The sequence below is a fragment of the Artibeus jamaicensis genome, unplaced genomic scaffold, assembly GCF_021234435.1.
Source record: "Artibeus jamaicensis isolate MK-2021 breed Jamaican fruit bat unplaced genomic scaffold, CSHL_Jam_final scaffold_916, whole genome shotgun sequence".
Classification (NCBI taxonomy): Eukaryota; Metazoa; Chordata; class Mammalia; order Chiroptera; family Phyllostomidae; genus Artibeus; species Artibeus jamaicensis.
The window spans coordinates 54,963,727-54,986,779 of record NW_026522059.1 but is presented as its reverse complement, the minus strand read 5'-3'; the positions used below and the strand labels follow the sequence as shown (position 1 = coordinate 54,986,779).

Here is a 23,053-nt window from a genome sequence, read left to right as displayed (position 1 = left end):
AAAAAACCCAAAGACAAACTAAGCAAACAGCTAGAACAGAAACAAATTCAGAGAAATAGAGATCACATGGAGGGTTATCAGCAGGTGGGTGGGGAGAATGGAGGAAAAGGTACAGGGAATAAAAAGCGTAAATGGTAGGTATGAAATAGGGGGAGGTTAAGAGTAGTATGGGAAATAAAGAAGCCAAAAAACTTATATGCATGGCTCATGGACATCAACTGAGGTGGGGACTGAAGGTGGGAGGAGGGTACAAGGTGGAGGGGAATGAAGGAAAGAAAAAAATGGAACAACTGTAAAAGCATTATCAATAAAATACATTTAAAAAACAAGTTAGTGTTCTTTTTTAATTAAATTTATTGGAGTGACATATTGGTTAATAAGATTATATATGTTTAAGGTGTACAGTTCTTGGATACATGATCTGTATATTGCATTGTTTACCCACCACCCAAAGTCAGCTCTCCATTACCATATATTTAACTCCCTTACTCTTTAGTTTCCCTCCCCCCTTTTTCTTCTGGTAAACAGTAAACTGTTATGTGTCTGTGAGTTTTTGTTTGTTTGATTTTCTTGTTCATTTGTTGCTCTCAGTTTTATATTCCACATATGAGTGAAATCATATGTTTACCTTTTTCTTTCTGGCTTCGCTTAGCTTGATATTCTGAGGATACATTCATGTTGTTGCAAATGGCAGTATTTCATCTTTTCTAATAGCTAAGTAGTGTTTTGTTGTGGATACATACCACATTTTCTTTATCCAATCATCTATCAAAAGACACTGGTTGTTGCTATGTTTTGGCCACTGTGAATAATGCTGCAGTGAACACAGGGGTGCTTATATTTTTGTGAATAAATGTTTTCAAATTTTTGGGTCACTAACAGGACATTATACAGTAATATTGAACATATTTTGAGAACTTCTACAAATCATTAAGGAAATGACAAATAGTCCATTTGAAAATTTGGTCAAAAATAGGAAAGGAAAACCTCAATGGCCAACAAGCATGTGAAAAGGTGCTCAGTCTCACTAGTGGTATGAGAACTGCAAATTAAAAATGAGATATTACATATTTATCTGACTACCACAAAAGAAAAAAATAAGTTTGACAATGTCTAATATTTGATAAGTTCTAGTAAAGCTGAAGTGGTCATGCTTTCTGACCCCACAATTCTGTTCTTAGGTAAATATTCTTGATTTTTTTAAAGATGTAGCTTGTGGCCCATTTAGTGGCTGCTGTAACTGATTCATGACTTTAAAAAACTTACTGGAATAAAATAGATCACATTAGAAGTTTAGTAGTTAATAAGAATATTTTTATGAAGCTTGATTGGAAATTAGATTTATTAGTATTTATGTTGGATCACATTATGCAATGTATTTTTTACCTCGGTGCTTGGCCAAAAGATTTTGAAAGCCATTGCTTGAATTTTCACAAGAATGTATTTATTATAGCATTGTTTACAAGAGAAAAGCTCTGTAAAATAACCCAATTTTATATGACTATACACAAATTATGGAATATTTATATAGTAGAAAACTGTAATTTTCATTATGGAAAATAGAGAGGAGGTAAGCCAGTTGGCTGAAGAATATGTATGGTTTGGTACTACAGTATATGAATTTATAGACAGGCAAAACAGTACATATCAACGATGAGCAACCTTGGAGAAGAGGAAGGTTTTCTCTACATAGATTATTGAAGTTTCTGAGATAATTTCAGTTTGCAGCATCATTCCTTGTGGTGCAGCTCTGGAAGTGTGTGTTCAGATCTTCTGTTGCAAGGAACATAGTTGACTGATTGATGGCCTGAACTGCCATCCTTCAGGATCCATGGTTGTGTTTGTAATGGGGCCATGCTTCCCACGGTCTCAACCATTGACTGAATATTCCAGGGTTGTGCGACACAGTCATGCTGAACTGCTCTAGGGGTGACTTTAAATGGAAAAGTTACAATTGGTCTGGCCAGTAGTAAGTAGAGCTGCACTACAGTCTGAGCTGCTTACTACCCAGCCCTCTTTCCTTTCCCCTTCCCTTTTCTTTTCCCTTTCATAGTCCTCAGGCCTGCATCATAGCCTTAAAGCTCTTCTTGATATCTGCTTTCTCGCTTTTATCCTTCATAGGTGCTTCCTCCAATAAATCTCTTTTATAGCTGATGCTGTTTTGGTAGTTGTCTCTCAGGAAATTCTAACACATACCTGCTCAGGACTGTGTAGTCACATTATTTAATTCCTAATACTTTTTTACATTAATATGCAAAACCATCCTCTTGTTTGTTTAATATTTCAAGTAGGTTGAAAGAAGTAAAATATGTGATACTCAGTTTTTGAAAACTTCACCTCTGTTTATAGTTTATTGTTTGCCTTTGAATTCTTCTCATGCCCTGAGAACATCTGGGAGTGTGTGAAGTGGGCAAGCAAGCCAGGGAAGGGATAGCAGCCAATGGGGGGATCATTATCAAGCAAGGTACTGTTGTAGGCATCTGGAGCTTAGTACTACTGCCGGCAGACTCCATGAGAATTATCCCGCTAGAGGGGCTAGAGGCAAAGAAATGGAGGTGCTGGAAATTAGAAAAGAGGGCAAGCATCACTGAAGAGGTTGGAGGAGTAGGGTGTCGACAGAGTCAGTTACAATGTCTAAATGAGCCATGTACATTGAGTACATGTGGAAGATTTAGAGGGTGGAAGATTTATGTCAGAAATAGGAATCTTATACCTGTTACCTGTACCTATTACCAGAAACAACAACTTCCTTATATAAATCAGGAGGTGCTTTTTCCTCATGCATGTCTGTAGAAATGGAACATATATGGGGTGGATAGTTACTCTACAAGAGAACAAACTTTAATTCAGTGGGAAGCATTGATTATAATTCAGGTCTGTCTTGAATTGTGTGCCCAGGGCAGAGTGAAGGATGTTGCTAATTTAGGAAATGGTCTTGCCTATAAGCATGATTCCGCCAATATTCTGGAGCCAAGTTCTTCTAGTGCTATGGAAAGGCAACTGAATCCATAATAACAGCAGCGGTTAACATTATGAGTGCTTCCCTTTTGTGGGTCATTTTCTGAATGCTTTGCTACATACATTAGTTTATTCAAGCCGCACAGTAATTCTGTTTATCTCTACTTTCCAGATAAGGATTCTGAGGCTCAAAAAGATTAAATAATTTTACTGATGTTATAAAGTAAGAAGTGATTGAGCCAGGGTTCTAACTCAGACACTGGCTTCTGAGCTGTGGTCCTGGTCATTTTGTTACAGTGTCAATATTAGTAATAGTAACAATAATATTAAAAACACAACAACCTTGAGTTCTTAATATGTCAGTGCTTTGATAATTGCTGATCATGTGAGGTAGGTGTTATTTATAATTAACCCCATTTTATAGTTGATGAGGAAATAAAGACACAGCTAGTGAATAGCAGAATGAGATTCTAGCTTAATGTAGTCTGATTCCAAATTCTGTTAATTACTTATGTTATAGATTATCTACATACTCAAGTATTTGGAAGAAAACGATAGAAATCAAAGACCATAGCAATAAATTATCTTTTGTAATGTTGTGTTTTAGGACATAACAAATGTTGTTGGTTTCTGATGTGACTTTCCATATTGGTTAGTATCATTTGGGTTTTCACAATTTATTTTATCAGTGTCATCCAAGAACCATTCCTGTAGAGGGCAGCAGAGACACAATAGTGAATTCTCTTCCTGACCTACATTTTTCAGGAAGTGTGAAGGAAATTGGATTTAGGTGAACTTTGTTACGTAATTCTCATGTACTTTTTGTAGTGATTGCTATGCAAATACAGGATAATTGACCTAATAAAAATCAGGTAACCACTGAGGTTCAGGCTTTTATTGAAGGTGCCTAACAGATGAGCTGGTTACAAGAAGTTCACGTAGCTTTAGAGAGAAAGCAAATGTGGTTTTCAAATTTGGAATATGAATTCGTTGTTGTAAAATGTGTTTTCTTTGTACTCTTAACAATAGAGGTAGAACAAATGACTCAATATCTCGAAGATGGAATATAGAGAAGTTTTAACAAAATAAGAATAAACATAATTTGTTACATGGGAAGAAGTAATGTTTTAAAAAGTAATCTGGCAAATTTTGCAAGTAGTTCTAAATCTAATGAACATACTTGCAATTCTGTCTGCTTACCTTTATAAATTTGAAAATGGTACATTTAATTTCACTTTTAACGGTGAGTTAGAATATAATGATATGACTAAATATATATAAATTGCTAGTGTCTAAGAACTGTCCATTGTATACATCATATAGAGAGCTGAACTTTATCATGAATACATTTTAAGCACATATTTTAGAAATTCTCACAAATATAATTATACCTTAATTATAATTATCTTCCATGTATCTGCTATAGGCTTTTGTTTGTGGTTACCCTGAAGCCTACACAGAAACAACTTTTATTTTTCATAAGTCTACTTTCAATTGACAACTTAAGTTTGAATACATTCTGAAACTCTACATTTTTAATTACTCTGCTCCCCTGCCATGTTTTGTTTTTGATGTCACATTTTACATCTTGTTTTAATGTAGTCCTTAACTAATTAATAGTTAATTAATAGTTATGTTTCCTAGTTTTGTCTTTACTCTTCATACTAGCTAGCTTCAAGTGTGATTAATCTACTATCTTTACTACATATTTACCTTTTAACATACTTTCATGTTTTCTTTTCAGCTTAAAGAATCCCATTAACATTTCTTGTAAGACTGGTTAAGTGAAGATGAACCCCTTTAGCTTTTGCTTATCTGGAAAACTCTGTATCTCTATTTCCTTTCTAAGTAACTTTGCCAGATAGAGTACACTTAGTTGGAACTTTTTTCTTTTAGCACTTTGAATATGTTTTGTTACTCCCTTCGAACATGCCAAGTTTCTGCTAAAAAATCTGCTCATTGTTTTATGTCTTCTGTGTAACAAGTTGTTTGGATAGAATGCTGCTTTTAAGTATGAGATTTCTCACCTTTAACTTTTAACCTTTTAATTATACTATGTCTTGACATTGATTTCTTTGGCATCTCTTATTTGCAGCTTTCTGGGCTTTCTGAGTCTGGATGTCTACTTCCTCTCCCAGGTTAGGGAAGTTTTCATCCATAATTTTTTAAAGTAAATTTTATGCCCCTTTCTCTCTCCTACTTCTGGAACCCCTATAATGAGAATGTTACTCTGCTTAAAGTTGTCCCTTATGACCTTCAGGCTATCTTTTGTTTTCTTTTTCTTTTTGCTGCTTTAACTGGCTGAGTTCTAAGTTCACTAATTCTTTCTGCTGCTTTATCTATGTGGCAGGGGGCTCTGCCCACAGGGCCTCTTCAGCCAACACGGATGAGAATAAGTCTACCAAGACATCATCTGCTTGGGGAGGAAAGGTGGCTAATCTCTCAAAGGAGAAGGGCCAAGAGCCTCTTCCTCAATGGGCTTTTACTGGGTTCGTTTTGCACAGGAATACAGGTAAAGCTCATTAATCATTATCAGACAGTAAGGATCAAACGATAGATAACATACAAAGAACTCTGAGGGCCTATTCTGAGTCAGGGTCAGACAGCTAAAGGGCCATAAAACTTTGGGGAATAAACTCACTTCCTACTTGTACCCTCACTTCCTGCTTTGTTTAGAATTGAGAGCATTCTAAACAAAGCAGATTTCACAGGATTTTACATATTCTTTCTTAGGTCTGAATGCCCTAGGGAACCTGCCCTTTCCAGCACAGGGTGGCACCCACCACCGGCATTGTTTCATGCTTAAGTCATTGTTTCAGTCTTAAGTCAGGTAGAGGAAGTAAGGCAGTCAAGAGATTAGGAGGCTTTTTGCAGACAGAATGAGGACTCAGGCTGTCAAAACCAAGGGGCAAGGGTCCATCACTCCTTTTCTATAGCCCCCAAGTCCTTCCCTGGGGGTGGCTGTGATCATGCCTGTCTTCGGTCGTGCCTTCCTTGAGGAATCTTACCCAGCATTGGCCAACCAGTGAAGCATTGGGGGCCAGGCAGGGTGAAGTAAAAGAGGCAGGGGCACCGGAGATAGGCAGGGAAATAAGCTTTATCTCCTTAGTGGCTTATGGTCTGAAGGTCACTCACTCAGCCTTAGCCATCAGGGGGTTATAGCTTATGAAACCAGGCAGGGCAGTTAACAACAATCTAGTCTGCTATTGAATGCCTCCAGTGTATTTCTCAGGTCAGTTATTCTTTGGATCCATGTCTTCTATTTGTGCATTATTATATTTTCCAAGTCTCTTTTGATGTGCTTGCTATGTTAATTCATTCTTTTTCCAGGTTTGGTAGGCATCTTTATGACCATTACTTTGAACTGTTTATCAGATAAATTACTTTCTCTGTTTCATTAAGGTTCTTTTCTTCTGATTTATGTTGTTCTTTCATTTGCAACATATTCCTACATCTCATTTTCTTGACTTTGAGGTTTTTTCTAGGAATTAAATGAAATAGCCACCTTTCCAGTTCTTGAAGGAGTGGCCTCGTGCAGGAGATGAGTCTTTTTGTTCAACCATGCCCTAGTTTGTGGTTGTCCCTTGAATATTTATGCTTGTCCAAGCAGTCTGTTTTATTTTTAATTGCTCCCAGTTGTTGAGGGTGGGCCATGTGCTGTCAGTGTCCCAAAGTGAGCAACTCAGTATTTAGTTTCAGGTTGATCGGGAGCCAGATCATCAGGCGGCAGGTTGTAAAATATACAAATATGGTATTACCAGTATGGCATACACGTTTGTCTGGGTGACAGTCGCAAAAATCATGCCCTAGACTAGTGTATAAGCTTGTTTCTGGGAGATACTGGCAAGCTGTAACGAGGCACATAAGGTGTAATGATGGCATCCCCTGGCTATGTTTCCTGAGACAACCTCCAGATGTTTGCAAAACCTGAAGCCTGTTTATCACTGCAGAACATAGGCCTCTTTCACAGATGGGCTAGGGGGAGCGGTGTTTAAGTCTGTTGTTTATGCAGTACTCTCAGGGAGGTTGCCTGCCAGTAATTGTCTCTCCAGTTGTTACAGTCTCGTTGACCCAGAAACTTAAGTCATGACACCTCTCCCTGTACCCTCGCCTCTGCACCAGAGCCAGGAGGTTAAGGCGCTGTCCCTGGGTGGTACCCACAAAAACTGAGACACCGGATGTGTGAAAGGCTGCCTTCTGGGAGATACTGGTGTTGTGGGGCCTGACAGAGGGAGAAGGCTACTCTCTGAGGAAAAGAAAAAAAGATGGTGCTGGTTGGATTTAGCAAGACAGAGGAAAAGAGCAAAAATGGTGCCCGCCAACTGGAGAGTAAAGGTGGCATCTGCTGTAAAAAATCAAAGGAAAAAATAGTCTAGAGTAAAATAAAAAATACACCTGCCAGCTTTAACAAGGTAGAAGGAGAGTGCAAAAATGGTGCCCACCAACAGCTCCCTTACCCAAGAGTATCCCAACAGGCCCTGTCCCCTCAGATTGACACTTTAAAGTTAGCGTATGAGTCTCTTTGACATAAAGTGTGGGTGTTTTTCAGACAGCTGTTTCTGTGCTGGGCCCTGGCGTGAATGAGTGTGCACAAGCCTTTTAAAACATTTCTCATTTTGCTGCTGCCCTTTGGGCCTTGTGTGTGTGTATGCCTTTTTAGTTCAAAACCAAATGTTTTGAGGGCTTGTCTCAGATGCAGGTCTTAAATTTAGGGTGCCTCATTTGGTGTATAAACGTTTCACTCTTCAGGGAGAAGCTCCAGGTTTGTGAGTTTCCTTCCAATTGTCCATTCTGTACCTGGGGTGGGGTTTATTGTGAGACTGTGTCCCAGCCTCTCCCACATGCCTCAGTGTGTGTAAATCATTATGTTAGCAGGCTTTTTCTCTCTTGGTAGAAATTAACAAACTGATTACAATTCATTTGGAAATAAAAAGGACCTAGGCTTTATAAAGCAATCTTTTAAGGAGAATTACAAAGTGGATGACTTACATTACTTAAGTTCAAGATTTACTCTAATGCAATCAAGAGTAATAATAATACAATCAAGTAGTCAAGTAATGCAGTAGTAATACAATCAAGATTGTAATACTAGCATAAAGATGTACAGATGGTTCAGTGGAATAGAATAGAGCTGATAAATTATTTTTGACAAAGAAAGCTTTGGGGGAAAAGAAAGGCTTTTAAATGGATAGTGCTAGAAAAAATGGGATATTCGTATATAAAAATATTCATCTTGATACCTTACCTCACATATACACAAAAGATAAATCAACATGGATCATCTATCTAAATGTAAACGCTGAAGCCATAAAGCCTATAAAAGAAAGAGGTAGAGAATGGGTAAAGCTTTCTTTAACAGTATACAGAAAGTACCAAGTATTAAAAAATACTGTAAATTAAACTTCATCAGAATAAAAATAAACTCTCATCAAAAAACACCATTGACAGATAGAGAAAATAATACCAAAACGTATCTGTTAAGAAGTTGTATTCAGACTCTATAGAAATCCCCTACAACAATAAAAGGATGAATTAATTGGAGAAGGATTAGAATATACACTTCATACGTGATGCTGTAAGAATGGGCATTGAGCACATTTGGACTTCAACATATAAATTTTGGGGGGATACATTTCAGCTCACGGCAGTATTATAAAGAACTATTCAAACATTAAATGGAGAACTGATTTTTTTAAATCACTTTTTATTTTTGAATTACAATTGACATACAATATTATATTAGTTTCAGGTGTATACCCCAGTGCTATGTGTAGATACTGTGTGACTTACTAAGTGATCATTCTAATAAATATTGTACTCATCTGACACTATACTTATTGGAATAGTTTTTACTATATTTCCTATGATATACTATATATCCCCATGACTGTTCTGTAGCAACCAATTTGTACTTCTTAATTCCCTCATCATTTTCAGACGTCCTCCCCGACCCCTCTCCCATCTGGCAACCATCAAAATGGTCTCTGTATCTGTGAGTCTGTTTTTGTTCTGCTTGTTTGTTTATTTTGTTTTTTAGATTCAGTTGTTGATAGATACATATTTATTGCCATTTTGTGCATATTTTTTATCTCTTCGTTTCTTCTTTTTAAAGAAGACGCTTTAGCATATTCAGCAATACTAGTTTGGTGGTAATGAACTTCTTTAGCTTTTTCTTGTCTGGGAAGCTCTTTATTGTACAGCCATGTTTCTTGTATCTTCTTCAATAAATGTCTCTATTTTTCATATTACATGTCTGGATACCTTTTGGACAGACCTCATATGTCTGTTGATTCTAAATGATATCTTTGCTGGGTAGAGCAGTCTTGGTTATATGTCCCTGCTTTGAAACACTTTGAATATTTCTATAAAAAATTATTTGTAATCCTTATTCAAGGATATGTTAATCGATTTTAGAGAGAGGAAGTGGGGAAGGAGAGAGAGGAGACAGAGAGAGAAACATCAATGTAGAGAGAAACACTGATTACTTGCCTCCCATGTATACCTCTACTGGGGATTGATCTACCACCTAGGTATGTGCCCCGACTGGAAATCGAGCTTGCAACATTTTGGTGTATGGGAAGGCACTCCAACCAACTGGCCAAGGCATATTTTGCCATTACTTTTGATAGTTACACTGTATGCACAATTTTGGTTCACAGTTTTGTTTCTTTTTTTTAATTCAGCACATTGGCTATGTTGCCTCTCTGCCTTCTAGTCTCTTGTTTCTGATGAAAAGTGAGTTGTTAATATCATGAGGGTTCTGTTGTACACAATAAGTAATTTTTCTTCTCCTGCTTTTGGGCTTTTTTCTTTTTCTTTCAGCCTTTTTATAATAATGTGTCAGGATGTGAATCTCTTTGTATTTATCCTACTTGGAAGGTCTTGAGTTTCTTACATGTGTAGATTTATATATTCCATGAAATGTTTGGAATTGTAGTTAATTTTCTTGTTTTTAATTATATTTTATTAATTATGCTATTACAGTTGTCCCAATTTTTCCCTTTTGTGCCCCTCCACCCAGCATACCCCACTCCCTCAGGCAATCCCCTCACCATCATTCATGCCTGTGGGTCATACATATAAGTTCTTTGGCTACAGTATTTCCTGTACTGTACTTTACAGCCCCATGGCCATTCTGTAACTACCAATTTGTACTTTTTAATCATTCATCTCTTCACCCATTCCCCCACATCTGCCTCCTATCTGCTGACCTCCACACACTCTCCATATCCATGATTGTATCTTCCTGTTTGCTTAGTTTGTTTTTTAGATTTAATTGTTGATCGATATGTATTTATTGCCATTTTATTGTTTATAGTTTTGACCTTATTCTTTTTCTCAAATAAGACCCTTTAACATTTTATATTGTAATGGTTTGGTGACGATGAACTCTATCTTTTTCTTGTTTGGGAAGCGCTTTATCTGCCCTTCAATTTGCTGGGTGGAGCAGTCTTGGCTGTTGGTCCCTGTGTTTCATGACTTTGAATATTTCTTGCCAATCCCTTATAGCCTGCAAAGTTTCTTTTGAGAAATCAGCTGACAGTCTTATGAGAACTCCCCTGTAGGTAACTAACTGCTTCTCTCTTCCTGCTTTTAATATACTCTATCTTTAATCTTTGGCATTTTAATTATGATGTGTCTTGGAGTGGGCCTCTTCGCATCCATCCTGTTTGGGACCCTCTGTGCTTCATGGACTTCCATGTCTATTTCCTTTTCCAAATTACAGAATTTTTCTTTCATAATTTTTTCAAATAGATTTCTAATTTCTTTCTCTTTCTCTTCTTCTCCCAGCACCTGTATGACACAAATGTTGGATTTTTGAACTTGTCCCAGAGGCTTCTTATACTGTCTTCATTTTTTCTGGCTTCCTTTTTTCTTGTTCTGATTGGTTGTTTTTTGCTTCTTCATGTTCCAAATCATTGACTTGATTCTCGGCTTCATTCACTCTACTGTTGTTTCCCGGTAAATTGTTCTTTGTTTCAGTTAGTGAATCCTTTGTTTCTGACTGGATCTTTTTTATGCTGCTGAGGTCCTCACTAAGTTCCTTAAGCATCCTAATAACTATTATTTTGAACTCTGCATCTGGTAGATTGCTAATCTCCATTTGGTTTAGTTCTTTTTCTGGAGTTTTGTTCTGTTCTTTCATTTAGGCCATTTTCTTTATCTCCTTTATCTGGCAGCCTCCCTGTGTTTGTTTCTGTGTATGAGTAGAGCTGCTTTGACTCCATGTCTTAGTAGTGTGGTCTAATGCAGTAAGTGCCCTGTTGGGTCTAGTAGCACGGCCTCCCTATCACCCAAGCTGGGTACTTGAGATGTACTCTTCATGTGTGCTGAGTGCACGCTCCTCTTGTAATTGAGCCTTGATTGCTATCGACAGGTCAGTGGGAGGAATTTCCCCAGGACAGTCTGCTACAGGGTCTCATTGTGACCACTGACCACCAACCTCTGCCCTCCATGGAGGATCAGTTGTGTGGGGTCAGGGTGGTAATTCTCTGACATGGTCTGTAGCTGCTCACAAGGGTGTACAGGCTCAGGGGGTTTCCCTGGTGGTGCAGGTCAAGATCAGCCCCTGCCTGTGTTCTGCTTTGGGCCACCCTGCCTGAGCTATGAAGCAGTCTGGGGTGGCTTCTACTTGTATTGGTCTTGGAGATTCCCAGGTGAAACCAAGCTGTGACTGACTCTAGGCTGGCTGCTGCTAGTGCTAGGCCTGGGGCCACTTAGCAAGATGTACCTGGTCTGGGGGTAACCTGTGGCCAACCATAGGTTATTTGAAAGAATTTAGGAACTTGTGAAACATGAGCCTAGACCTGCCATTCATATGGAAAAGTTACTGTGAACAGCTTGAGTTGGGCTAGTAAGTTGGATGGGACAGAGGTTCAGGGGATCTCCAGGACCAGGCAAACTGTGTGAGCCAGGTTGATGGAGTCTCAGATATGGCATCTGCCTGCTGGCTCTATGGCTTTGTGGGAGAGGGTTTAGAAAAGGGGCAGTGGCCCCGGCCTACTTTTCTGTCTGAGAGAAAAGCTGTTCCCCAGCTCTTGCCTTGATGCCAGATACCTCAGTTCCTCCCCATATGCCACTGGTGCCTTTGGAGCTGCTACCCTGATCCCAGAGCTCAGAGGGAGTGAGTCTGAGTAGGTTTGTGTGTAGGTTCTTTAGAAGGAGCTGCTTGGGACTCCAGAAGTTTCTTCCACATACTCATATGGTTTTTGCAGGCTGAAGCTATGGGGACTTACCTGCTTGGCCCTGGGACCCTAGGCTGGGGGACCTTGTGTGGGGCTGGGACAACTTGTCTCTAATATATCCCTTCTGAATTTTTATCCACCACCCATGGGAGTGGGACCAGCCCATTGCATGTGTCCACCCCTCCTACCCGTCTGGATGGATGTGAATTCTTTATTTCTGTAGTTGTCAAACTTTCATTCAACTTGATTTCTGGCAGTTCTGAGTGATGGTTCTTGTATAGTTTAGTTGTAATTTTGTTTTGGTTGTGTGAGGAGGCGAGCCATGCATACCTATGTCACCATCCTGTGTGGAAGGCCAGTCTTTATTTTTTAAACTGCTTTTTTTTCTGCTTATTTCTCTCTTTTCTGTCTTTGTATTCCATATATATGTGAAACATTGTACATAGGACAGTGATGCCTTAATACCCTTGAAAGTGGGCACTTTGGGACCTCACACAGTTCTCCCAGTCTCCAGGAGACTCCTCCTCATATTTTCCTGAATCTCATCGATAGCCTGAAATCTTGTCCATTTCAAAGATGATTTTAATTTTGGGAAAATCTAGAAGTTTCAGGGCACCAAATCTGGGATGTAGGGGATTGAATTACCTGGGAGATTTGATATTTTCCCCAAAAATGCACGTGATGTGATGTGTGAGTGTGCACATTGTTGTGATGAAGCTGCCAATCACAGTTGCCCATAGCCTCAGACTACCGAATCATCTGAATAGTGTTCTTGGAGGAATGTTCAAGCTTGACACAAAATTTGATGCAGATTTGTTGAACTTACTCAATTTGAATGCATCCCCACTGACAAGTAAGTGAAGTATCATTGTTCACAGGTAAGCATTCCAGTCCACTCTCTTTGGTTGCCAGGTTACATCGATGTGGTAAAAGCTGTTTTTGTTATATTAACAGTGACTGGACGTTTTCCATACACTCCTGTCACTTGATTTTTCTCACCAGTTCCTGCTACTGAGCTGTAAAAAGACTTGGAATTTCTTGGGTGTTAGTAGTATCTTTTTTTGTGGTAATGAGTTAGGCCTCTAGATATTTTCAGGTTGGAGGCTTTCATTTGCTTGACCTTTAGTATGGGCAGTGATTTAATCAATCATTATAAATAATGAAGCTCCAATAAAAACTGTGGACACTCCAGCTCAGAGGCTTCCTGGTTAGTTAATATATCAATGTGTTGGGAGGGTAACTAATAGCACTTGATTCTACAGCAAGAGAGCCTGGCAGGTGTGCATCTGGGGCCTTCTCAGACTTCACTCTATGTGTAACTGTTACAATACATCTATAGTTGTGTCACACTTTCCTTAAATCCTTTAAATTGTGAATTATCAAACATGAGTGGGTTATAGGAACCCGTAAATTTGTGGCCAGTTATGTTGGGGACACGTGGAACTAGTGGTTGGTATTGGAAGTGAGGGCAGTGTGGAGAACTTGGCTCTTATCATTGGGGTTGGTACTGTGTTAGGGCATCTAATGTCAGAATTGAATTACAGTGCACCCAATTGATGTTACAGTAGTTGGAGTTGAAACAGTGTGCCAGTAAACAGCTTTTTCTTGTCATATTTGCATGCATCATTTCATTCAGTTCTCATTGTAAGGCTATGAGGTGGTACACTGTTCGCTTTACAGGTATAAGATTTATATTCTTAAAGAGCTCTCATAGCAGAAGAATTTTTAAGTAAAATCTATGGAAAAAATAATACTGGCATGACTTTGGTTATAGGGCTTTTGAGATACATAGACATAAGTTTTTTTGTTTATTTAAAAAACCTTGAAACTAAATAAAGTAAATATTTTACACATTTAAATCAGTAATACTATATTATGTAATGCTAAGTTTTATTTATGATCCCATTGCCAAAACTCTTCTCAGAAAAGTTTTACATTATTGCAGGTAATTTTTTGTTTTTTTACCTTAATCTTTCTATCTTAATCTTCATTCCTGGTTTGTTGTTGTTTAAATTGTTGACATACATTTTCTGTTTCTTACAGTTACCAGAGCCTCTTGTACCTTTTGTCCCTTATGTGTGTACAACTTTGTGTAATATTCCTATGTACATCCAGGAATATTTTCTAAATTCCTTTTCTAAAGCTTTATTGCCACAGTGTATAGAAAATATTAGCATGTCTTGACTGGCCATATCAGCAACTTTTGCATGAATCTTTTACTCTACAATCTATATTGCCTCACCCCATACCAGTCTGCCGCCATGCCAAAAATGACCCAAGAACATGTTCCTCACAGGCAAGTTTACTTTCCTTTAGCTTCCTTTGTCATTTCCCAAATAGTATTATCAATATGTTTATTGCAACTCTTCCTTCTATTTCATCTTTTTTTCTATATCTCACTCTTTATATCTATTTCTAATGATTCTGAAAATGCTGGTTTAAATGAAATTTTGTATTTAAGGAAACTGTTATAGAAGTCTTAACTATTTGTACTGAAATTTAGCATATGGAGGGGATATTTGCCTAGCTTGGGAGATGTTTCTATATTCTTATTTTCAGATAGAATTATTTGAATCTTAGAGAAGTGAAAGCCCAAGGACCCAGGATTGATAGTGCAGTTACTGTGTGGACTGAGGAGGTTCAGGATTAGAAACAGATTGAGTGACTGACACCTGCTTTTTTTTCCTTTGGCCTCACTGCTTTCCTTTCTGTAGATTTTCTGCCATATATTATCTACTTACAATGGGAACACAAGTTAGATCTTCTTTCTCATATTTCTAATTTACCCTCTATTGTACTTGGAAGTAAGTCCCAATTATATATTATTAAAGAGTGCTTTTAGTATATATTGTAAACTCCCTTTCTTATGTCCACTAGTATTTCACTATTTACTTATTTTTAGTGCAGATATCCACCTTGGTTGACTTTTCCTTTCTACTATTAGTCTGTACTATACTAACATAGGAATCGTGGACATGATTGTTGCATGTTCTTAAAATCAGGCTGGTCACATTTGTGAGCAGACATTTCAGAATACATAGGTAATTTATAAAATAACTTTCTCATTTTTACCTAGGGTTCCATTGGGTTGGAAATTGGTAAGATAAACACATGCCAAGGTCGTTATCCAGCCGTCTTAACTTTATTGTACTACTAGATTGATATTATATCTAATTACATGGCTGCTCTATTATCCATGTTAATTTTTCACCTAGGAAAAGTTTTTAAAGATTATTAGCGTTGTCTTATTCATTGTTCAGTTTGATCTTTGCCTTTTCCCCCCAGTTTAAAAATTACTTAATACTAGTGTTTGAGGATGTACACCTCCTTTATTGAGCTGGTTTTCCTATAAAATTTGTTATCAATATAAAAATTGGAAGATGGCATTAAAATTAAGAAGCAAATAGGAAAACTGGAAAATTTTTATTCCAGGTGTCTGAGAGCTGCATTTTCTTAGTCTGAGCTTTATTTATCATTTCCAGTGCCTATCACAGAGGTTGGCATGTGGTAAATGCTCACCAGATGTTGACTTAATAAGTTAATGAAGTGGAAGGAAAAAGAAAATGTTTGTAGGGCATTTCTTAGGTATCTCACCTGTTTGCAGCACACACTCTGATAGGTCACTGTATGTATAATGTTTTTTAAAATAACAACTCAGCCCTGGCTGGTGTGGATCAGTGGATTGAGTGCCAGGCTGTGAACCAGATAGTCGCCAGTTGATTCCCAGTCAGGACACATGCCTGGGTTGTGGGCCAGGTCCCCAGTAGGGGGGCATGTAAGGGGCAACTGGTCTATGTATTATTGGTGTTTCTCTCATTTTCTTTTCCCCTCCCTTCCCTCTCTCTAAAAATAAATAAATAAAAATGTTTAAATAAAATAAAATAACAATCCAGTAACTTTGCTGTTATCATTTCCATCATAAAGAATAAAATTTGTATGAAGAGGGATTAAGTAAATTATAACAAAGAGAATTTCGATTCCCAAGAAGAAACTCTGAAAAGAAAAGGATTATTTATGGGAATGTTTCACAGTTTTCACAGTTTGATGGCTAAGATTGGTGGTTCTAAACCTTTTTTTTTTATTTGATACATGTGAAGAGGACATTTGATATAATTTGTGATACAGTCTCAGGGCTATGTGCATTTCTGGTGCTAGTTAATTCATTCCTGACTTTATTACTCAAGAAAGCTAAGAATGTAAGAACAAGTGTGACGTGAATCTGCTCTAGTTTCTTAAATAAGGGGGCAGAAGTTTGAAACGACATTATTAATGACCGTATCTTGCATTTCTTCACTGCTGTTAGCCACATCCCATGGTATGTGGTGGAGGATAGCTGGCTTAAATGAAAGTTTAAATTTGAAAGCAGTGCTGTGACGTTTGAGAAACAGTTTTTGCGTCATACTGTTATTCTTATTTTAAGGTCCCAGGTATTAAAAGCAATGGGAAGAAAACTGGGTAGAGAGGAAATTGAGTGGATCTTTGAAGGCTCATATTTCAGAAAAGTAGTAAATATTTCAGAAAGTAGTAAAGAGATAGGGAGAGAGAGGTGTGTTTAAGTAGTATTGCAAGCTGAAATAGAGGACTCTAGGGTAGAGAAGATACGAGGTGAAATTGTAAAGATAGCTTGGGGCAAGATTGTGAAGGGGCCTGAGGATATGGTCTTAGGGGATAGGCCTGAGTGTAGCGCACTAGACTCTCACCAGTGTATGTATGTAGGTCTCAAACTCAAGTGTCTCTACCGGTCAGGCAGATAACTTGGATACGTAAAGCAGGCAGGTACAGATAGCTTGGAGTGGTAGGGGCTGTGATATAATGGAAAGAATATGTTCATGGAAAGGTAGCAACAGTTCTAACCAGTTTTTGCATTATAGGAATTTCAGTATAGTGTTATCTAAACTCTGATTGTCCATGAGGGGATAGGAATTTAGATTCATATGTGTGGTGTTCCAAGTTTTCAAGTGTACTTGTGCTATACACCTATTAGAATGACTACAGAACCCCCAAAACTTGACAGCACTGAATGCTACTGAGAATGAGGAGTAATTGTAGTACTCATACATTGCTTTTGGGAATGCAAAATGGACAGGAACTTTGGAAAACACTGGCAGTTTCTCGCAAAGTTATGGATATATTGATAAATGGTGTTAGCACCACAGCTACATACATCATCCTCCTTTCTCTTGCCTTTTTAAAACAATTGATTAGACATCCACTCATGAATAAAAATGCCTCCTAAACCAAAGGACCTGGGAGGTTTCTAGCACACCTGTGTATCTGAAAATAAACAAGGAAGACCTTGCTGAGGGCTGCAGATTCGAGAGAGTTGCAAGCAGGCCCCACCCTCACTCACCCTGTCAGGGAAAAGTAACTGCCGAGTGCTGACCTGGGCCATTGCAGCATGGCATCAGAGTGGTCTAGAGATGGGTTTGGATTCAAAGGAGAGGTAGGGATTTTGCAAAGCTTCCCTTCTCCCCATTGACAGTACATGGGGCAAGCTGTCTGGCAGCGGAGCAGGCAGCCTCTCCCATGGAGAAGGTGAAAAATAGTGAGTACCTGACCATCCCAATGTGCATGTGGTGTCTGGAGAAACCGATTTCTCAGTATCAGCACCCTGATTTCTGAGGTGGGACCTCCATGACTAGGGGAAGGGAAATGGAAGGAAGCAGGTAGGAATTTTAAAGCACCTTAAAGAAATCTGGTTCTTGCTGTCTGCCTCAGGACTTCAGCAGGAATTCTGTGCACAAGCTTCTGTGAGTACTCCACATGAGGATATCCCCACCATGTCTCAGCCACCCCCTTCCCCAAGTGTGGCAGTGAGAACAGTATTAGAAAAACAGACAGGGGTCTGTGGGAAAGGAAGGAACCACAACCTTGAACTACATCACTGCCTTCTGGAAAATAAGAGTTTTCCTGAAGCAAGTGTGGTGAGCTGTAGTGGGAGTAAAAACAGCGGTTAAGATTTCTGCCACAAGAGGGAGCAAGAAGAGTGGAGCATGATCCATATTAACCTTTGATTACCTGTGATCCATGATAAACCTAGAAAACTCCAGAGAAGCAACACCTAGGAACTCTACTCCATCTGGGATAACCAGTAAAGATACTTGAAATGTTAAAGCAGCTACACAAAAATACAAGAAACTTAAAAAAAATAAGGAAATATGCCATTACCAAAAGGTATCAATGATTCTGATAAAGAATCCAAAATAGCTGTATTGAAGAAGTTCATGAGCTACAAGAAAACTGAGAAAGGTAGTTCAGCGAGATTAAGAAAAAGATAAGAGAATAAAATGAACTCTTTACATGAAAGAAACCATAAAAAAGAACAGAGTGGAGATTCTGGAGGTTTAAGAATCCAATGAATCAGATGAAAAATATAATAGCGAATACCTGTAGCAGAGTAGAGCACATGGAATGTTGAATTAAGTGAGTTAGAAGATGAGATTTTCACAGTAACATGGAGTAAAACAAACAAAAAATAAAAGTGAGTGAAGAAAGCCTGCGTGACTGTAGGCCTCATTCAAAAGGGAAAACATATAAATAATCAGGGTTCCAGAAAGAGAAGAAAAGGCAAAGGGGACAGGAAATTAAAGAAATAATAATTGAAAACTTCCCTAGCCTGGGAAAAGACTTAGATATTCAAGTTCAAGAAGCTAAAAGTTGACCCTACTATCTCAGTACCAAAAGATCTCCAAGACATATAATGAAACTATCAAAAACAAAATGTTAAGAAGGAATACTAAAAGGCAGGAGGGGTGGTGTGGGGGGAGAATGTAACTTGCAAAGGAATCCCTAATCAGCCTATCAGCTGATAGGCTATCAGCTGATAATCTCAGCAAAAACCTTACACTTCAGGAGAGAGTGGAATGACATATTCAAAGTGCTGAAAGGTAAAAATTGACAGCCAACAATACTCTATTCAGCAAAATTACCCTTTGGATCATGAGGAGAAATAAAGACTTTCCCAAAGTAAAGCTGAGGCCTCTCTTGCAAGAAATGCTAAAAGTCCTTTAAGCAGAATCAAAAAGTCATTCATAACAACATGAAAAGGTACTAAAGTATACAACCCACTGATCAAGGTGAAAAATAGAGCCAGATTTAGAAAACTTTAATTCTCTAATAGGGTAGTTGACCACGTAACTATAGTGGAGGTTAAAGGAAAAGTGTGTTAAAAATAACTATGGCTACTGTAATCTGTTAACAGATACACAGCATAAAAAGAGGTCAGTTGTGACATCAAAAATATAAAAGGGGAGGAGTAAAAGGGTGGAGCTTCTGTTGGTGAGTTAAGTTGCTATTAGCATAAAATGACCATCTTATCTGTGACATGTTTTTGCAAACCTTATGATAACCAGAAAGCAAAAATCTAGAGTAGATTCATGAAAAATAATAAAAGGGGGAAGACAGAACATACTGACATGGAAAACCACCAATTTATAAAGGTATTGGGGGTTGGGATGGGGAGAATGGAAATACAAAACAACTAGAAAGTGACTCTTGCTGAGTCCATTGTAGGACCTGGCAGAGCTGATCATGGAGCAGCTATGGCTGCTGTCAGGACCTTGGACCCTGCCCTGAGCAGAGGGTGAGGCTGAGGAAGAGAGGCCTCCAGATGGAAGAGAGGCGTCCAGATGTGTACCAGTGGATTTGAAATGGCTTGCCAAAAGCAGAAAGAGTTTGTGAAGAGCTCTGTGGTATGCAAATGGAATCTTATAGACGCTCAGCAGAAACTTGGTACCTTATAAAGCGTTGCATAGCTTTGAGTCCATGGATTAGGAATGTACCAAAGCAAAAACATCACTATCGGAACTGAGGCAATTAATGGGGAAAAAAAATAGTGGCACAAAGAACAGTCTCTAGTCCAGAGAGAGACAGAGGGAATGTGTCTGTGAAATGTAGATGCCATTATCAAAGATGGTTTTAATAAGAGTTTTATTAATCAAAGTAAAAGAAAAGAGACTTGGTGGTGGCTTAGTTGATTGAAGTGTTGTTCTGTACACCAAAAGTTTGGGGTTTCAATCCCTAGGCAAATGCAAATGCCTAGATTGTGGGCTTGATCCCTAGTCAGGGCATGTACAGGGAGGCAACCAATCAATGTCTCTCTCTTCCCCTCTCCCTTTCTCTCTCTAAAATCAATAGAACACGTTCTTGAGTGAAGAATTAAAAGATAAACAGAAGATGGGTATAAATCAGGATCATTTATGCAGGAAGATGATAAAAAATCAGACATTTTGGCATGTTGAGTCGATGGGGTAATAAAAACTGTCTGATCATTCATACCTTGTATGTGAACAGACTACTAAGTATTGTGTTTTCATCTGAAGTTTAACAGAAAGGGGCTCTGATGGAACAAATAGCACATCAAAGTGTTGTAATGCATTTTATTATGAAAAATGATCAAAAACTGTAAGGTGGATCTGCGAGGGTGTTTTCATCCATTTTTCTAGAAAGCCAAAGGTTATTGTGAAGCGTTCAAAAATGAACCTTTCAAGTCAAGTGTTAGATCTTATTTTCAGTCACCAAGTTTTCAATTGATGACAGTTCAAAATCATGTTCCCCATTCTGGTGTTGGGTCTGTAGGTTTATTAGAGTACTTACCACAGAATCCAAGTTATCTTCAGTATTTTATCAGTATAGCTCTCTGCAGTTTAAACTCAGTAGTACATAAAAAAGCTGATGAACCAAAAGGATGAACATTACTGAGGCCATACTATTTTGTTACAAGAAAGGAACACTAAGATTAAGAATATGATTGGCTATTTTCTTGACATTTTTATGAATACCACACTTCATTTTTGTTTGGTTTTGATGATATGGTAAAAAGTACTAAAACATTTTGTAAAAAAATTTTTAATAGGTTTTTTGTTTGTTTTCCAAAGAGAGGAATGATGCCATATCTTATAAGAAGTCAAACCAGACTGTGTTTTTTTGCTACTAAATTTGCCTTTAATCTTACTGCTCTCAATTTTAGAATCAAACTATGAAAAATCTATACAAATGCAATGTTTACAAGAACTGGTTGATTTTAGGAGGCATCTGCTATAGTCTATTTTTGTGTGGGTAGGTACATGCCCTCCTCCACAAAAATGAGTAAAGATAAAAATGTACTTTAAAAAACCCAGAAAGCAAACAGTAAGATGGCAGTCATTCTAAATGTAAGTAGATTGAGTTTACTAGTTAAATGAAACAGAATGGTTGGATGGATAAAAAAATTCTTAACTATATTTGCTGCCTATAAGAGATGCATTTCAGCTCTAGACACATGCAGGCTCAACATGAAGGGATGGAAGACATTCCATGCAAATGGAAATCAAAAGAAACAGCAGTAGCCATATATATATATAATCAGAAAAAAACAGGACAATTACATGACAAAAATATAGATAATCTAAAGATATTGCTGAATTCCTAGAAAAACACACATACCAAGACCGAATCAGGAAGAAATAGAAAATCTGAACAGACCAGTAATAAGCAAAAATATCAAATCAATAATCACACTAACCAAACCCCATGACCAGATGGCTTCACTGGCGAATTAATTAATTAATGTTTGGTAGAATTAAGGCCAAATCTTCTTAAACTCTTCCTAAAAATTGAAGAGTAGGGAATACTTCCAAACTCATGAGACCAGCATTACTCTGATACCAAGCCAGATAAGGACATTATAAAAAAAGGAAATTGTAAATAATTGTCTCTGATTATCATAGATGCAAAAGTTCTCTATAAAATATTAAACCAAATTCAAGAACGCATTAAAAGGATTATAGACCATGAGCAAGTGGGATTTACCCCTGGAATGGAAAGATGGTTCCACATACATAAGTCAGTAAATGTCATACATCATGTGAATAGAACGAAAGGTAGGTCTGGCTGGCCTGGCTCAGTGGGTTGAGCAGCAGCCTGAGAACGGAAAGGTTGCCGGTTTGCTTCCTGGTCAGGGCAGCTGATTGATGTTCACTATGTTGGTGTTTCTCTCCCTCTCTTTTCCCTCCCTTCCCCTCTCTGTAAATAAATAAAATCTTTTAAAAAATTAGAATGAAAGGTAAAAATCACATGGTCATTTCAATAGATGAAAAAAAGCATTTTATGAAATACAGCATTCTCTTATGATGAAAACTCTCAACAGATTGAGTATAGAAGAAACATACCTGAATATAATAATGGCTATATATGACAGACCCACAGTTAAATATTGTATCAATTGTGAAAAATGGGAAGCTTTTCTTCTAAGATTAGAAAGAAGACAAAATGCCCAGTTACCAATGTTATTTGATGTGATATTGGAAGTCCCAGATAGAGCAATTAGGGAAGATAAGGAAATAAAAGTATCTGAGTCAGAAAGGAAGAAGTAAAATTCTCACTATTTGCAGATGGTAGGATTTTGTATGTAGAAAATCCCAGAGACTCAGCCAAAAAAACTACTGGAATTAACTAATTCAGTTACGTATGGGATATAAAATCAACATACAGAAATCAGTTGCATTTATAGACACTAATAATGCAACATCTTCAAAAGAAATAAAGAAGGTCATCTCATTTAAAATAGCATCAAAGCCAACATAATATCTAGGAATAAATTTAGCCAAGGAAATGAAAGATTTGTACAACAATCATGACAAGACTTTGTTGAAAGAAATCAAAGAAGGCACAAACAAGTGGAAGGAAAAATTGAAGAATTGATATTGTGAAATTGTCCATACTGCTCAAAGCCATCTATGGATGCACCACAACCCTATCAAAATTCTAATGGTATTCTTCACAGAAATAGAAAAAAATCCTAAAATCTGGATGGAACTACAAAAAACCTCAAATAGTCAAAGCCGTCCTGTTATGGAAGAACAAAGAAGCATCACACTTCATGATTTCAAAGTATCGAAATACCATAGTATTAGCATTTAGATAGACACATG

The 23,053-nt window shown here is 37.8% G+C and overlaps 1 protein-coding gene and 1 pseudogene across 2 annotated transcripts in view; both read left to right on the top strand.

The window, feature by feature from the left end:
- SPIDR (scaffold protein involved in DNA repair) overlaps positions 1-23,053 on the top strand; it is a 381,397-nt gene that overhangs the window by 28,404 nt on the left and 329,940 nt on the right. The window lies entirely within an intron of this gene.
- Positions 19,674-20,833, top strand: LOC119042571 (hsp90 co-chaperone Cdc37-like 1; annotated as a pseudogene).